A 5,739-nucleotide genomic window follows, 5' to 3' on the forward strand; every position below is an offset into this window, starting at 1 on the left:
GACGAGACGGAGAATAAAGGGGCGACGCGACCTTTAAAATTTTCTTTCTGCGGTCTCGACGCGACGAATGTCGTCGCGTGTGTTTACACGCTACCAGGCCGCCAACACCTGCGCGCGCCGCGATCACGTTACAGCTCTCGCTTCGAGCGGTTTAAGGTTTCTGTTTATATTTATTTTCCGTTCCTTCGCGAAAACTTTGTTTTTGCCTTCGCCCGATGTGTATACACACCGAGTAAGGACACGGCGTAGTTCTACTATATCGCAATATTATTATACAGTAACGTAAGTTGAGAAAAATTGACGAAGGAAAAAAATTACGAGAGTTTGCACGGGCGCGCGAAGAAAAAGGGTCGACGTACACGAGGACGAGGAGGGAGGAGGGGGAGGATGAAACGTGGTATAATCAGGAGGTGTACGAGTTAACGACACTTGGTAACGTGGCGTTCGCCGCCCTCGAACAAATGCAACTCGACTTGCCGTGCAACAGGAACAAAAGCAACAGCAGCAGCAACAACGACAAGGGCGAGGGACAAGGGGCAGGGGGAGCGAACAGCGGAGGCACACAGCAGCGCGTTAATTAAACGCGAGCGATTAGTTAGCCGCAGTTAATTATATAGATTAATATGCAAATGAATTCCCTTTCTCTCTCTCTCTCTTTCTTTCCCACCGTACAGGATAGGTGAAGGTAGGCGCAATCCTGATTACATTACGCTTACGGACTCTCCATCGCCTACTCGGTTTCCCTCCGTTACGCTATCACGTGATTCTTACGTACGATCTAATGGAACTCGCGAATAAGATACCGGTAATTAATCTCGGCTGCTTCTCTCGAACTAGGTAATGAGTTACCAGCCATTTCGTTCGAAATTTCATCGATGCTCTTCAACTGCTGTTCCGTTGTTTTATTTTTTCTTTTTATCGAGGAAATTAAAAATTGGATTTGGAGATCCAGAAGAGATGGAAAAAAGGCGTTTCCCCAATTTCTCCTTTTAAACGAAAAGATACGTGTAGACAGTTGGTTACACGGCCAGGTTACACGTGGTTTACGTAGATAAAACTAGACGCAGGCAAATTCCAGATACCGCTAGAGGATCGGTGCTAAGTCAACGGGGAGGGGGAGGGGGAAACAGCGGGGAAATCGGAGACCAGTCGCCTAATGCAGAGCGTGTCACCCGATGTCGTGCGATTTACGCGCGTTATATCGAGTAATGCACGAATTAGATTGGGAAAATTGACAAATCGAACCGGTGTTTACCGTTAAATTGGAGGAACGCGGCCGCGTCAACCTCGTTAATTATCGCTAATGAAAACCAATTAGAACTCTTCAATACGCGGCAACACGCGGAACACCATTAACTGTCGCAAGAGGTCTCCTCGATGGGTTGGGTAGACCGAGCAAAAACGTGGCGCAGCATTAATCGAGACGGCGGAAAATCGCGGAAAACTAGATTTCACGCGTCTATCCTTCCCTTATACGCCGCGCACTATGTTAATTATCGTATCGAGAGATCTTTAGAGAGTCGCGATTTTCCTAATAATTTAAACGATTCGCACTTTACGCCTTAACCTTGATCGAGAGGGGGGAATGCGGAAAATAATTCGTCGAGAGGAAAGTTAAACGACTGACGACGAACCAATATTCGTCAAGGTTCTGAAATTCTGGGCTGTACCGTGGGGGGAAGAAGCCTTTGACGACAGGTAGGTGACGTCGGTGTCCGATCTTATAAACTGAGAGAGCCCTGGGAAGATGGGCCTAGCGCCTCCGTATATCCTCATGTAACTAACATTAGATGCATAATGCATGGATAGGTGGCCGAGCTAGGTGTCGCAGCGACAACGCTCTACGACTCTCGACGCCCCTCTGTGTTGCATCGTGCCAACAACACCCGTGTGTCTCGAGCGTTGCCGCTCTTCGAATACATCGGCCAATACACGGCCCGTTTTAAAATACAATCGCGCCAACTCCTCTCGATTCGCGATGGGACGTAAACTTACAATTATAGGAAATATTCGCTGGAAATCTTCTGGAGAAATTTATCCCTTTCTCCCCTCCCTTTTGGAAGATATTCGAATCGAAAAATTCGAGAATCGATGAAGTTGGATAAAATTGGAAATATGACGGGACACGTGAGAGAGATGAGATATCGTCGAAACGATATGAAAATGTGCAACGACGCCGGAAAATTTGAATAAACTTCCCGATCAGATTGTCGAATAAATTAGACAACGTGGTTGGCGTACCGCGCGGTGAAACTTCTTTCAACCGGATAGAAGAAGAAGGTACACGTGAACCACCGATGGCGGTTACAACAGGCCCTCCCCTGTGCCGATAAGGTTTTTCACGGGGACACGAAACGGTGTGTAGTCGGTAGCCGGGTCGTCCACGCGAGATCTTGGCCGATACCGCGTTGTAAACCATTGTAATGGTAATATGCGGCGCGCGCGGGGACCGATACACATCAACCGAGGACCGTGGTTTCGCCTCCCAGCGAAATCGTCGCGTGTACAGGGACGAATCCTTTCCATCCTTCGTTCCCATCGATCGATCGGCAAACGAACTCGTAGAGAGAAGACTCGCGATGCAATTTATCGTTTTTAATCCTCGTTCTCTTATTTTTTAATCTTTAATCTTCTTGGACGAAAGAAAAATTAAATAGGCTTAGATATATATATATACAGAACGTTGCCTCGTACGACGAAACGTGATTTTCCGTGTCAACCGTGTGGTTGGCAGAGTATATAATACCGAAGCACAAAAGCACGGGAACACAAACGAGGTATAAATCACTACCTCGCTGCACAATCGTATTTCAAACGACGGGTTGGCGCATCGCTAACAAGCCCGCTACTAACATTACTCGAGCAATTACACGAGCAAGAGGAAGGGAGGGAACGGGAAGGAGGTAATCCCAAACCAAACGGAAGATGATCCCTCGCTCGACGAGGTTCCGCTCGTGTTCCGCCATTTCTCCCGAGCGAATCTAAATCGATTTGTCAGGGAACGTGAAGCGGACAAGCGGACAAGGTTCGGGAAGGCGACACGGGCCCGGACCGTTGGCGACAATCGCGAATGAAGCGGGAGCGGAAGTGGAGACGCGGCGCGTTGTTACGCGGTGTACAAGTTGGCGAACAAGAAGAGGGGAGGCGAGTTCGAGGGGTAGGATTTCCACGGGTACGGACAGGTAACAACAACCGCGGTTGCCCATTGTGGAAGGGACCGACTCTGTGACTTTTACAAAGTGGATGCATAACAAATGCCGACGCCGCTGCCGCGCATACATTAGCCCGCATTAATACCTGCTTGAATTTATTAATGCCCATATTATATTCATGCGTTGCTACGAGTTATGCCGCGATGCATTGCGCGATGCATTGGGGCATGCGCCAACCCCGATGATATATCCACCGTCGCGCTCACTCCATTGTTTCGCATTGAGAGTTCTTTCCTTCTCTCGGGACCCGTGATATTCCCCTCCTTCTCTTCCCTTCCTGATCTCTCTTTTTTCCTTTTCTTTCTTTCTTTCTATCTCTCTCTCTCTCTCTCTCTTTTTTACTTTCCTTTCAACTCGGTTCGGAACATTAAGATAAGAATCGTAACCGTCGAAGAATTGTAACCGTTGAGATAAATTTGAGTTTTCGCCACGATCGTGAACGCGAAATTGTAAACCGTGTAAAATAGATGTTCGTGGGATGGAAGGTGAGTATATTATTACGGACGAGTGGAAGGAAGAATTTGGGGAAAGGAACAGGAGGAATTATTTTTTAAAACTTTTAACGATCCAACTAAAACTTAAACGATCATTATCGACACGGAGATCTGATGTCGTAAAGTGGTGTGGTCGAATCACTCGCAATCGCGAGAATTATGATTGAGTTATTGTTAATGCGTATTCACAGTCCGAGAACCTGTTTTTATACCGGTTACCAGGGGACGATCTTTAAAATCGAATGGGCTTTTAAACAAGGCTAAACATTCTCGAAGAGTAAGCGTAAAAGGACAACTAGAAAAGTTCAATCGTAACTATAAAATGTCCGTGTTCACCTTGGGGTGGAGAAAAGCGGACGCGTTAACATACGCGTGTTTTCCCAACTATCCCCCTACTTTTCGAAATGACTCGAAGCGCGGCGACCAACAGATTCTTTCTCGAAGAATCTCGTTGAGGAAAAAAAAAAAAAGAAAGAAAAGAAAAGAGAAAAAGAGGAAGAAGAAAAAGGATGAAAAAAAAAACTCGTTGGAAGCACGGTTCGACAGAGTCTTTAAGCGGCGACCAAAAAGGCAAGAAAAAGAATTTGACACGGCACTTTCACGCGATTCTCTTACCTCTCTCGCCGACAAAAGGGACTTTTTTCAACGCGGAACGAACCGACGACTATGTACCAGAAAGTTGTATCCATTCGTTGCTCTTTGACAATTGTTTTTCAACCTCTTTGTTCCTCGTTGTTCCCTCGTCTATTCCGCATTCGCGACGAATTACGTAACGAGGAATTTCAAATTTGCCACTCTTTCATCTAGCGAACGTCACCTCGATGCACTCTCTTTCTCTCTTTCTCTCTCTCTCTCTCTTCTCCGATCCAGTATCCATCACCTTAACCCTATATCCACGTTTCTCTTCTCCGCGTTTCCTCGTACGACAAGAGGCGGCCTTGTTAGCCTCGGTCAATAGGTCCGCCCAGCACCGTGGGATCCGCCAACTTGCACTTTAACGCGCGTCTTCCTTTCCTTCTCTCTCTCTCTCTCTCTTTCTTTCTCTCTCACGGAGATAACAAATACGCCACGTCGCGCGCGTGTCAGCCAACGAATGTAAATGCGCTCGCTCCGCGACGAGCAAGGTTTAGGTGGCAATTCAATAGGAGGCGCGTGGAAGAGATGCAGAAACTGATGCATGGATCCGAGAAGCGAGGTGGACGCGAGAACACACCAGTTTCGTCTGCCGCGTCGATACTCGTTAACCGTAACACCGTAGAATGCTTTCGTCGGGGATATCGATTATTATCGAAGCAAGGTAGCGAGCGAAACATAATTCATTGTCGTAAACGCGCGGAGATAAAACTTACACTGTCAAACGTCGAACGTCTTTAAAAATTCCATTCAAAAACCAGTGTTATTTCCACGAGCGAGTTCGACGAGTCGAGTGACATTCCGCTGTGCGTCAACCGAAACGAGTCAACTGGGTTAACTTTCGATCTTCATCGAGAAATTCTGTCTCTGTCCAAACTTCGCTCGAGTTTGAACCGGCCAATGAGAGAACGAAACGAAAAAGAGGCAAAAAACGTTCGAGCGAAAGTGGTTTCCATGGCGACGAGATAACGAAAGATAGGTAACTAACGAAAAACGGTCGAATAACCGTGGACGACGTGTGTATAAGTAACGCGTGCGGTCTCCGTGTTAACGAGTGTGCAGAGAAGGCAAGAGTATTTAGCGGATTTTATCGGTCCAACACAGGCACACGCCCCTCACTCGTTGGGCTACAACGGTTGCGTACCATTAATCGACGATAAACCGAGCAAGAGAAAGAGAGAGAGAGAGGATCGTGGCAATAAAGTGGGCGAAGTTACCGCCTGTGTCCGCGCTACACAAGCCACGGGGAAACGACAAAAAGCGTATGGTTATTAACGCGTTAGCATAAATCCCCTGGGCTTAGGGGGTGGAGGAGGTGGCAAAAACGATTGTCTACGGGCGTAAACCCCGCTTCTCTGGCTTGACAATGACCGCCGCGCCACGAGAGACGGTGGGAGCCG

General features: G+C 47.5%; 1 protein-coding gene across 3 annotated transcripts in view; it reads right to left on the minus strand.

The window, feature by feature from the left end:
- The window catches only part of LOC102671059 (Krueppel-like factor 6), a 236,668-nt gene that overhangs the window by 182,906 nt on the left and 48,023 nt on the right, over nucleotides 1–5,739 (minus strand). The window lies entirely within an intron of this gene.

The sequence above is a fragment of the Apis dorsata genome, unplaced genomic scaffold, assembly GCF_000469605.1.
Source record: "Apis dorsata unplaced genomic scaffold, Apis dorsata 1.3 scaffold_149, whole genome shotgun sequence".
Taxonomy (NCBI): domain Eukaryota; kingdom Metazoa; phylum Arthropoda; class Insecta; order Hymenoptera; family Apidae; genus Apis; species Apis dorsata.